The sequence below is a fragment of the Eutrigla gurnardus genome, assembly GCF_963514095.1.
Source record: "Eutrigla gurnardus genome assembly, chromosome: 12".
In the NCBI taxonomy this organism is placed as follows: Eukaryota; Metazoa; Chordata; class Actinopteri; order Perciformes; family Triglidae; genus Eutrigla; species Eutrigla gurnardus.
In genome coordinates this window covers 19561223-19574276 of record NC_139926.1, presented here as the reverse complement: position 1 = coordinate 19574276, position 13054 = coordinate 19561223, and the positions used below count along the sequence as shown (strand labels likewise).

At 41.3% G+C, this 13054-nt stretch overlaps 1 pseudogene across 1 annotated transcript in view; it reads left to right on the top strand.

The window, feature by feature from the left end:
- LOC311021501 (obg-like ATPase 1) overlaps window positions 1-13054 on the top strand; it is a 34247-nt pseudogene that overhangs the window by 8533 nt on the left and 12660 nt on the right. Inside the window, exons 5-7 of the transcript XR_014599312.1 lie at window positions 7245-7420; window positions 10890-10970; window positions 11331-11474. The product of XR_014599312.1 is annotated as an obg-like ATPase 1 (transcript). The remainder of the gene's footprint in view (window positions 1-7244; window positions 7421-10889; window positions 10971-11330; window positions 11475-13054) is intronic.

Sequence of the window (13054 nt, the reverse complement as noted above, 5' to 3'; positions counted from 1 at the left end):
GAAAATAGAAACATTTTACAATGGTATGCCATGTTTCCAACACCCTTATCATTGTGACATGGTCTTATATGTCCAGCAATAATCACCTCATATTACCCTACAGACAGTAATTGAGTGTATTTCACTCATGCTCACTAAAACCATTAGGTGTTACCCTGCCTATTGGTGCATTTATGTCATACTATAGGTGTAGTTTTCCTCCCCATCGAGACGCATTGTTTGTTTTTATTGTAGACGAATCCCATGACTAGACAACAATGCTTAGTCAACTCAGTACTTCAGAATCTCTTTCAATGGCCAAGTATGTTAGTGCACGCACAAGTCATTTGGCTTGTTTTTTGGCATCTCTCTCAATGTACTTACAGAGAAACCTTAACTAGGGACTTCCACTGCTTAATACTGTCAGACCTGTCTACCTAGCCTAGACCTTTCCATTGCCATGCTGTTGCTAAGGCAACAGCTTTGGTCTGAGTTTACTTCCTGTCAGCTAATGCATTTAAAAAAAATGAAAACATTGCAACAGGAAACACATTTTGTGTTATATTTGTGTTAATGGGGTTTTTGTTTTAATAAGAAAAGTCTGATGAACTTACTCTCTTAATTCTTAATATCACTGCATATTTGGCACATGAGACATTTGTTGGGAACTATTTTCAGCAGCGGATTAATATACTTATATATATATATAATATATATTTGGCACACTGGTGACTATTTTCTGCGCTAGGATGGCGTATGTGTGAATGACTCAAAATAAACAATAGTGGCCATGGAGGAGCCGATCACTTAGTGTTACAGTGAGGCTCAACAATGAAGATATGACAGAGGAATATTCTATTATATGTCCAGATTTTGTTATAAAAGGTAATGCAGTAGAATTATTTTATTTATTTTTGTTTTTCATAAAAGCATAGAATAATAACAGATGTATGTTGAACTGAACTGCGTTGACATCTATGAGACGGAGTACTGTAAAACCTTTAAAAGAGGAGATGTAAACCATACATTTCTAGTGCTGGTAGTTTGCTGTTCTCATTATCTTAGCATTAACAAACATTGTCATAAGTTAAGCCCACATACATAATACATTTATTGTAACTAGAACACATTTTTCTCTCACACATTAATCCATTAACCAGCATGTTGCATCTTTGAGTAGTAATTCTGTTATAGCACTAAAACATTGTGTGTTAGTACAAAGCCTTCGGTCCTTTTTTGTCAAATTAATACTTGTGATGAAAAGGAAATTGCATTATCAAAGAGGGGGCAAATGGCCTGTGTGAATGAGGTGAACTCAGCAGCTTTTATAAAGACATTTAAAATGAGTGCTGCTTCTAAACTCGTCCTGGTAGATTGTGGCACGTGAGTGTCAGATTTCACCGTATTATGTTTGGCCATGATCCACTCTGTTGTAGCAAAGTTAACTGGTTCATAAGCAGCGTCCGTGTTGTTGGACAGTCAGCTGGGTCTTAGCACCTGCCTTACTGTTGTGTATTGTTATGCCTGATGGGGGGGAAATAGTAATGTTGCATTGCAAATCAGTCGGGGAAAAAAAAATCCCTTCCCTTTGCTGTATGTGGTTCTTTGTTTATGTCAATTGTTGTTTCAGCCAATACTGCAGTTCTAAATGTAGATCACTTAGCTGTGGGCATCAGCCTCCCTTTGTGTGTTTTTTGGGGGGGGCTGCGTCGAGGTGCTGTCACAGCATTTAAATGAGCATTTTGCTTCGGCGAGAATGAAGAGTTTTTGTCAGCCTCCACTCATCATGGATGATTAGAGCAAAATGTCTACCCATCTTGACTGGAGATCGCCACAGCTCCAGATAACATGCCCGGTGATTGAAGGTCGCAATATTTTGAATTCTAATGGGGCTGCAAGATGAATTGCCTGAAATAGACTGTAGAATCTTCCTGCTTCCTCCTCATGCCCCCCTTGCCTGTCCGCTGTGAAAAGAACCACTGGGAATGGCAAGGCCCGATGATCATAGAATTATTGGATGGTGATTCTAAACCCTTCAAAGAGGAGTTGCTATGGAGATCTCGCTCCAAACTGTGAAATGATTCACCTTTGAAAGGCTGGAGGGCCTGAAAGCTGAACACATCATTGTTCAGGTGGCGGTTGGTTAGGAAATTGCCGGTGCCTGTGCAATCAGCAGCACTATAGTAGTTAAGGATCTAAAAAGGTTTGTTCTCTGAATGATGTGGGACAACAGTGGTGTGCATATGAGGGTTCCTTTCAATCACGGCACTCTCCTGCTCCGTGGTTTAACAAAATAAATGGAATCATAGAGGTTAAGCTAATCATAAGGGGAATTAACACTGTTGTTTTCTGTCAGAGTTCATGAAAACCAGTGGCACCACGTTCACTTTTCCACTGCACACAGATCAGGCTTGTATGACTTTCCCCTTACATGCATTTTTCAAACATTTTGGAAAGATGCACCTTTAATACTTAGTTTATTATGAGACACTGCAGATTACACAGGAAAAGGAGACACTTTGCAGTCTCCAGATATTCATATCAAGCACTGTGATTTCACTGTGATCTATTTTGAAAGATGGGATCATGTGGAAAAACATGTTTCAGGGTTTCTCTGAAGGATTCAAACACCATTTTCTGGTGTCAAACCAGCTTTTTTTTTCAATGTATTTGCCATAATTGACATATGCAAAGAAACAAGGCTGAATGCGCCACAAACTCTGTTACAGAAGCAGCGCACTACAAAATTGCTGTCAATTTTGATCTATCCTAAAATGAATGTCAAGAAGATATTTCCTGAATGAACATAAATACCCGCGTGTGCATTGCCAGTGTTTCTACGCTGGGAAGACATCCATAATATGCTTTTTCCTGACAGACTCATAAAATAGCTTTTACTGCTCTGAATACCAGGAGAATTGCGGCACTGACTTTGCATGAACATTTTAAAAGCAGCGCGAGGAATGCAAGTTCTTCAGATGTGCTCTTACCCACCTTGCATGTGAAAACACGCACAGGAAGTTAGAAGTCAATGAATACTGTAATTTAACTGAATTATGTTGACCACATATCCTCTCAGGTAGCAACATCAGAGGAAGCAGCTCAATCAGTATTGATCTTGACTTGCATAAGATGACTGCCTGTGCCTGTGTGCCTGACAGAAAAGTAATGATATCAGCCGGCTCTAGCTCCCTTGGTGGTTTTAGGTGTTAAACTTATGGATTGATTTTTTTATTTGTTTACATTGAAAGATTTCTTTTTTTTTTAATGTGACGTGGATTTTGCATGGTGAGGTTAATGTAAAAACAGTCACTAAATTAAATGAGTTTTCTTCCTTTTTCTCCTTTCTTAATGTTTTTTATCTGTAAATGTCAGTTCATGGAGTGATACGTTCTCAGGCTGCGGCAGCCTGCAGTGCCGCTGTAAGTCCATAATTTTGCAGAGCTTAGCCTGATCCCTAATCAGGCCATTGAACACCACTCACCCTCTGGAGACTAATCCTTTTGTTCTGTCAATAAAGGAGCACCTGTTAATAGTGTCTTCAAAACATACTCTGCTCGAAATAAAGCAGTAAAATTCTAATTGTGAGACAGACCTGACTCCTGGGCCTTTCTAACCTCTTTCTTCTTCCTTTTTTTTGTGTGTTTTAACTGTCTTGCATGTGGCTTTGTGTGGCGCCGCAGACTCATAAGAGCCGTCTTCTCAGAGCCCTACCCAGACCCAGTTGTTAAAGGACTAATTGTGGAGATTGCCCCCTCAGATTTCTCTCCTCTCTTTCACCTCATGCATTTGTTCTCCGGCTCTGAGAATTGAATGGGACAGCGGTAAAGTAGACGTGAATGTTAAATTAGGCGAAATTAATTAAAGCAAATTACTTTGGAATATGTGGCTGTCGGAGGAGAGCGTCAGCTGATGACTAAATAGTGAGTGATCAGCTGCTCCTGCTCGTTGAAAGCCTCTTAGAAATTTTGATTTATCGTCCTTTTATTAGGGGATGTATAAAAATAGTTGGAAGCTGTCGATTTATAAAATTGCTAAGAAATGTGTTACGAAATGATTTTGATTTCTTTAGGTGTTTAAGCATTTTAATAAATGGTACTGACATATAGTCATTGTTCATGCTTTCATTAGCAGTGATTTATACCAATCAAGAATGGTTTATTAACCACGTGAACCCGTTTTAAGCCACTTCACGCCTCATTAATATGCACTAAACTGAACAACAGACTGAACTCCGGCATGCGTTTTTCCATTTGAAACAGTGTCTCAATACTGTACATCATAATTGTTTATAATATATGTATATTCTTGCAGCTAACAAAATGATTACATTACATTATATTTTCTGAGTTCATGCAGACACAATAGCAAATTTTCATTCCAATCAGTGCTGAACGGGGAGCTGGCAAATTGGAGCAGCAAAACAATAATTCCACTGATTAGCCCCTTTCTGTGCGGCGTAAGTGAACTGTTTATACTGTGGAGTACCTCTGCAAGAGGAGAAGAACCAAAACAGCCTGATTAGGCAAAGAGTAATTGGATAAGTTCATTTCACCATGAGGACAACGCACAGGATGACAGCTTGCACAAAAGTCTGCAGCTTCTGTTGACTCGCATGAGTAATAAGGTATAGGGATTTTTTTTTTTTGGTTGTCTGTTATTTTCCTTGTTGAGCTTTGATGTTCGGATGCGACTGATGAGTGATGCGAGACTGCGAAAGCCCTGTAGTTTAGTTTCATGGAAAATCGTGCTCCTCCTTAATCCAGTAGAACAAGATGTAATATTCTGTGCATGTGGGACATCATTAGAGGGGCTCATGTTGGTTCAGTTTACAACTTAGTGTCTGTTAGGGTTTTAAAACGCTCCAAACTTGTTTCAGAGGATGAAGAACAAGACGAAGAGTCTGCGCTAGGAGCTAAATGCTAACGTCACCATGCTAATATGCTCACAATGACAATGCTAACAGGCTAATGTTTAGCAGATCATGTTTAACATTTTAGTTTATCATGCTAGTTACAGTTCATCCAATGGGGAACACGAATAGCTTTGAACAGCTTATTGATTGGGAGTTATCAGCAGTTATCAGCCCTATAGAATCGGGTCAGAAGGGGCCTGCTACACCTACGAGTGGATTCAGGTTTGACTTGGTTGATCATGAATGAGTCAAACAAACACAGAACTTTCACCAGGCAGACGGCTGTTCATGTCCAGTGTGAATCTAAAAGCGATTGACATCGTTGGCTTATTTTACCATACTTTTGTGACCAACTTACCTACTAAATCAACCCAAACCATAATCTTTACCTAAACCTCACTGAGTAGTTCTGTTGTTTTAACTTTCACAATGTGGGAGGGACCGATTGGCCCATCATAAGCATTAGAATGCCGTGATAACTGCCGATAACTGCCATTCAATCGACTGATGACATTCGAAAAATAAGGTGAAAGCCCACAAAATGATATGGCGAGCCATCCGATAGTAGTCAAGACATTTAACTCAAAACCTCAATTGTTCAAACTCAATTTGTCCTCTGGGGACGAATGAATCTGTCGGTACTAAATTTCACGGCAATCCATCCACCGGTCATATATTTCATTCTGGTCTAACGTGGTGGACTGACATTGCCATCCCTAGAGCCACGGCGCTAAAAAAAAAAAAACACTCCGAGGTGGTCTCAAGGGCAGTGTTTCTGTTTAATGAAAGGTCTGGCTTTCATCTGTAGACCACCAGGACTTAACGTTACTATTCGGATGACTCCGTACACAAAGCAGGTCCGCAAAGACTCGGTTGAACCTCATGTTGTTGTGCTCCATGACAACTATGCACGGCTATGAATCATCAATATTTTCTCCATGCATCACTGTTAGAACTTGTTGAGAGACAAAGTGGCGGCCTCTTGATGAGTAGTGAGGATCACTTCAGTGACGTTATTATCTCGCGGGCCTCACCTGTCAACGGACCTTTACTGTTCAAGTGTCAACGCGCAAATATGGATCGCTGATATCGTTAAGTGACTCCAGCATGCACATTCCAAACATAGTGCCCCTCAACACGGCAATACCTAAAGCCGAGTCATCATTCATCCGACATCCACTTCCCTGTTGAATGAGATGGCATTCCCATTATGCCACAGTGTGAAACTTCACACTGTTGACGGATTTAAGCCAAAGTCCAAATACAAATATGCTCCATTTAGATTAACGGCTATATAAATCAAGCATGGAGGTTCTCCAGTTGTACTTTAACTTCACTTTAAATGACATACTACTCTGTACTTCTGCTTCTAAAATTCAAAGGATAAAAAAAATGTGTATATGTATCTATAGGGAGGTATAAATATATATTCAACGTATTTAGCTTTTTTTCAACCTACAACCATAAAATATGACTTACTTGTTTGAAACAGTGATAATAATCCAATTTATGCAATAAATTATTGTTACATCATAGTTGTAGTATATTACTATATATAATTACAGGTGTGTTTTCTATTATTTACTTACTAAAATTGTTTACTGTGACATTTTCAATGTTTTCAACTTTTATTTTATGGAGTATTTTTAAGTTGAATTTGCAAAATTGTTGTAATATTGTTTATCTAAGGACATATTGCAGTCTACGGTTGCCACTGGTTATATTAAAAGCTTTCACTGTCATGTGACAGATGTACACAAGCCCCCCCCCCAGAGTCCAGAGGGCCACTGCTGGATAAATGGTCTGCTTCAGAGCCTCATTACCTAATCACCAGCACAGCCAAGACGGCCAAGACGCAAATGATTAGGGGAAGACTGTCGGTGCTCTATGAACGGTGACATTTTTCTCTTAAATCGTAATCCCTTTTGTTCATTTCTCATATATTATTTTCACTAAATAGCTAACAGTTTTAAAACAGAGGGGCACAAATGCATTACCGCACGCTCAGATTGACAAACAAGCCTGTTTTGTCGGCACTTGAAGCCAATTTTAGTGCCTTACCTTGACACTGTAAGCTGGTTTCCCTCCAGTTCTGACACTCGTGCACTGAAAAGAAAGAGGAAATATATTCCTGAGTATTTTTTATTATGTTTGTTATGACTTCTCTGTTACTCCCACTGTGCTTTTTTCACTTGTTTACTTTTCCCATATTCTCCGCAAAAAAAACCTCCAGAAGTCAATATCATTGATTCTGTGGCTCTGATTCTGTTACTGTACTGTGTTGTTGTTGTTGTTGTTGCTGAAAAAAACAACAACTCTACACTGCTGTATTTGTGTCTTATCACTGCAGGTGCTTTTGAGGACGAGGATATCATCCATGTTGAGGGGACAGTGGACCCGGGGAGGGATATGGAGATCATCCACGAGGAGCTGAGGCTGAAGGATGAGGAGATGACCGGCCCTATTATTGACAAGCTGGAGAAGACGGCCATTAGAGGCGGTGACAAGAAACTCAAACCAGAATACGTGAGTCAATGTCCCAGCAGGCCCTTTGCTCCCCCTCACAGCACGGCACAAATAATAACCCTCCCACACACATGGCCAAGGAGAAAAAAAGTATTTTTTTTTTAATCTCCCTCCAATAGGTCTCACCCCTCCTCCTGCCCCATTTATCCCTTTCTGAGATTGAAAGTGATCAGGGGTCAGGGGTTTTCTGCTGTAGAAATCATTAATAGAGAGTTACTTATTCAGCTGCTGACCCCGGGTCACAGTACCCGGCTAATGAAAGTGTTTCCACACAGCTCTTTTTATCTAAAGTAATACTCAAATCATGGCACAGCTCTTGCTCATGCTCATACACCTACGGCAGCTCGGGAAATTGTATAAGGCCATACAGCGGGGTGACACGTATGCCAATGCCTCGCTATGAATACCGTAAATGTTTGGAATATTCATTGACGGAGGATTCCTCGCTTATATTCAGCGAGCTGCGGGGCCAAACGCAGGGTGAGATCAGTGAAAAACAATCCACGTCCTGGATGCCGGATCAAAATGCACGTGGATGCACACGCGCGTTCAGATGGTCATATTGTTAAGGTAATGAGCAGCCAGCGTTGGTAATGATTTGGTTGTAAACGTCTCATGATGCCCTCCCATCACCGGAGCAAGATAGGTTGGGGCTTGCACGCGCTGGGATCTGGCCTTTCACTTGGAGCAGCATGCCCAATTTCAGGCCCTGACACACCGAGGCTCTGACCGCTCATTACACTAACGAGGGGGGCTTTTTCACCTGCTGCAGGGGCCCAGTGTTTGGTTGGTTTCCCTCAGACTAAACCCCCCTTACAGCCAGCAGCATTTCCCCACACCCCTGTAGCCCCACAGACAGGAGCCATTCAGGCTAGGCAGGTGGCCGCTTACGCACATAATTGCTAACAATTTTAGGCAATGAATAAAAATGATACATTACTTGTCAAAGGTTGTGCAAACGTCGGCAAGTGAAATCTATGGAAGACCTCTTTAGATGGCAAAGAATGGTGCTTATCAAAGGCTGCAGCGAGCTTTTAGATGGGAGGGATTGTGTGATTGTCTCACAGGCTGCGGCTGGCGTTCGACGCAGTCAGCTGTGCACAGACACATATACATGCATTAATGTAAGCATCTATATGCAGAGCGTGTGCATCACCACTCTGTCTAAAAATGTACAGTTTAAAAGAAACAACGGTGCTTGCTCGGTCTCCTGGAGCTGCAGCATGCTTAAAATTCTGCGTAGATGATGATTATTTCCTTACGTTTTCCTGTTTACTGGGTAATTTGCGAGGCCTTTGAAAAACACAGTTTCCTATAGCGCTACATGTCTTTATGTGGCCTGAAATTGCGTTCACTTAATGTGAATTGCTTTCATCCTGCTTGTAGTGGATTTACACATTTATTTTATCATTTGGATATCTGCTTATTGTCACATGGTATAGCTGATATGATTCAAGATGAATCACACTTAGAGAGCTGGTTTAGTGGACACAATACTTTACATTAAGTTGTGGCCTAAAAATCCCACTTCTTTTTTTAAAACATACATTCTCAGATTCTCGGATAATATATGTTCTGTCAGTGGAAGTGTAAAAATCTACAGTAAATTCAACTGAATGAGAAAAAAAAAATGTTTGTGAAAATCTGAAGTAATTATGAATTAATGAATTACCATATGACTGTAAGAGAAAACCTTATATCAGTGTATAAATCTGCTGTATCATGTAATACTTGTGCATGCGCTCAGAATGATGTTGATTATTTGCAGTTTGTGACAAATGAAGAAGTGTTTCGAGGGCATTTTGATTCTTTTTGATGTACTTCCTGCTGAAACAGGACATTGGGGAAAGACAGAACCCATGAGGAGATGATTAATATCGTAACTAAAGAGGATACCGGTAAGGGAGAGGCACTCTGTTTTCAATGATGGGGACAAAATGAATGTAAATATGACCTGTGATGGGTTTGGGTTTTCCAAACGTTTACTGCTGAGACAAAAACAACCAAATGAGAAATGTGGAATTTATTGTAAACAAAAATACTACATTATGGTTCAAATTTTGCTGCCCAGGTGAAAAAGTCACAGCATATTTTATAACGAGTTTTCTGTAAGATTCGTGTGCAGGCGGCAGCGGCAGCAGCACGCGGTGCTCATATGTATGCAATATTCAAGAAGATTTAAATCCATTTTGCCTGTGCTGTGTTTACACGAACAATGTGTCATTGCTTTTGTCCGAGTGAATCCTCAAAATCCCTATCCTCACAAAACAATAATAAGAAGCCGGGGCCCACCAGCGGCGCTTCATGGTGGCAGGCATATGTGTTTGACCCCTGTGGGACCTATATGCCTTTTATTAACACCTGCCTGTTAGAGGAGCGCTGCAAGGCGGCTGCGAGCTGATGAGGGAAACCTGGAGCGGGTTCAGCCTGTGTCACTGGCCGTTTGCTGTTTCCATTTCACAGATGATTAATCTCTCTGTGAAGACTTGGGACGGCGCGGGCGGAGTGTATGCAGCTCTTCCTGCGCTCTCTCCCGCTGGCTGCACTCTGGCTGCCTGACTAAAAGGCCTTTAGAATTCCTGTGGAGAGAGATGTGCAGAGAGTGAATGCAGCTGGCTGGGGGTCAGTGTGTGGAGCTTTTTCTGCCATTGTGTAATTGAGGCTCTGGCAGGATTTTTTCCTCAGTTCTTTCAAAAGGGAGTATGATTGTGAAGTGCTGCAAGGGTTTGGGGAGGGAAAAGGAGGTAGGGGGAGTGTTGCAGGGGGTGGGGGAGTTTTTATATGAAGGGGGAGGTCAAGTTGACAGGAACAAAAAGAATGTGTTCCGCTAATTTCTGTGGGGCTGGATCAACAATAATAGGCTCAATTTCTTTATTACAAATTTTATAACTACCTCCCTCCCATTTTCCCACCCTTTTCCGCTTCCAGATCCTGTCAAGGCCCCAGTCTTGCCTGTGGTCTCAAACCCCAAGTACCTCAGTAATGAATGTGGCACACATAGCTGGAAATGCTCAATATTTTCTCCAGAAGAAGTGGTGAATAATTAGTCGTGCTCACCAACGTTTATTCAGTTTGACTGCGTTCTTGCAAAGTGCCCGAGGAAGGACTAATAATTTACACCTAACTAACCAAGTTCCAATTAGTTCCCCTGCTCTTTCCAATTTAGTCTCCCCTCTCTATTCTTTTCATTAAACAGTCCCGGTGGAATATTGATGTTCAAAAACTGCGACTCTAAGCGAGACACCCCAGAAGGCATTTTTGTCATGATTTAAAGGAGGGAAGGGGGTCTTGTGCATGCCATCCCTGTCAAAGCCAGGCCACTTCTGCTTGAATGCGAGCACAGCCATTGTTCATTTTGGCATCAGGATGCCATGCATTTAGGAAATAATTACCCCATACCCTGCTGGGTTTATATTCTTTTTCATCTCCTTTAATGGCTTCTTGTTCATTCTCTTTTAACCCCAAACAGGACGTTATGTGCAAAATCAAGAGCTGGGTAATGGATGAAAAGAAACACGTCCGCTACTATCACGATGGGAATGACAAGGAGGTAAGCCTTTGATGTTACAGTCAGATTTATTAATGGGATTCAATCTCGCTAATCTTTTCGTCTGACCTAAAACTACAACTGCTGTTTCCTCCTCTTTTGTTTTCGTCTTTTGTGCAAACCCACAAGTCGATATTATGCCCATGCCCTTTTGTCGGTTGTATTTTGACATCACTTTTGTGTAAACTAATGACATCTGGCCGTGCCCGTCTTCATTTAGAGGCTTTATATTTGCTCCCCACAGTGCCGATACGCCAGACTCTAATTTGATTTGGCTTCACTTATCTCTGTCTGCTTCGTCCTCAAAGGCCACTTTGGGAAAAAGTTTTCTCAGTACTCGATATGTCTGTGTGTTTGTCACAGATTGAAGTGTTGAACAAATACTTGTTTTTGACATCCAAACCAATGATTTACCTCGTTAACCTCTCTGAGAAAGACTACATCGGGGAAAAAGAACAAATGGTAAGTGCTTGGAAGAAAAGTCTGGAGCCGACTAATTGCTCTTATTAATCATCAGCGAGAGGCTTTGCTTCTAGTTATGTACGGAGTTACATTTATTTCACCTTTGATTGGATTTCAGCTCAACGAAGTGTGTGTGTGCATGTCTGCGTATATACATGTGCTGGGGTGTGAGAAGAGAGTGTATGTGTGTGTGTGTGTGTGTGTCTGCTGATGAGTGCGGTCTCCTGCTGACCAAAACGGTCATATCTTTGTGAGGGGATCTGCCTGGAGGTGGCACTAAGTGAGCTCTAACACAACATCCAGCCCTGCAAAACCCCCGACCAGACTCTGCACTTCATTAAGCACATACTAGCATATGGTCCCCATTTTCCATCAAAATTTGTCATATCATATGGAAGGCTTTAAATGACAGAAAACAAACAAACGTGTACATTCAGAGCCAGACGTGTAATTAGTATCAGGGAGGGAGCCAGTAAATCATGAGCATAACAGTCTTTTAATATTATACTATCGAAAAAAGGCTTTCCTCCAAATATTTGGTTTTGTCTTCACATGTTGTTGCTCAAGTTTTACTTTAGAGCCACGAAATTCCCACGGATCACGACGACAACTGAGGCTTTTTTAATACGCAGTGAGCTGAAAGACAAAATGGCATATGCTTTTAGTGCTAATAAACCGGCATTTGCACTTTTTTTACTTTGCAGTTGCAACATTATTCATAATGCGAGCCTACTGGGGATGACCTTTAATGCACTAAATAAATGTTCCTCGCTGTGTTTCCAGCTTCTGTCAAAAAAAACACTTTTTATCGTAATGTCATGTGGCCACAGTGGCCAACCATTATATTTGAAAAGGCTACTTTATTTCCCACACTACAGCCGTTTTGTCAATAACACCAACTTGTGGATTGTTATCACATGTCTCCAATTCCCCTTGAGGCATGGGGGTGTCACTTCTTAAATTTTTTTTTGTAGTGTTTTGCTTGGCAGCGTTGTATTACAAGGGAAGTTGTTTACCTTGTTTGTTAAAATGTTCCTGACACGAAAGTATGAGTGTCAGACGGAGGGAGGGGGAAGAGAACTCATAAATCAAATGATTCATGACATGTGAAGCATCCGTCATGAGTAGGAAGAGGGTTTTTTTCTTCGCGTTGCGTGTGTCTGCCTATTTTTTTTTTTTTTTAACTGTGTGAAATGCAATAAATCTTAGTGAGTTTTTAAACAGCCAAACAGTAGTGCTCAGGTGTCCTGAGGGCGCCGCGATGAACAATGCTGACATCAAAGTGTTGATGTTTGACAAGTGATGAGTCACTTCCCTTGTCCAGAGAGGAGCTCACACCTGTATGGAGATGATTACAGGTAGATCTAGCTGGCCCTAATTGTACAATAAATGCTGCTCTCAGCCCTAATGGCAGCTAGTCTGAGCAGAGACGCCAGACTGCCATTTGGCTGTCGCCATGCTCCCGTGTTTTTCCACCAGCGCAGTTGAGATGATGATATGGTTAAGGACTATTCAAAGCAAACAGCAAGACAAATTGCAATCTCAGCTCTAATGTGCGGAGCAAGAAAGAGGGCGAATCCTCGAATGAGACAAATAAGCCAATCTCATCCGTGTCTCTCGGGACA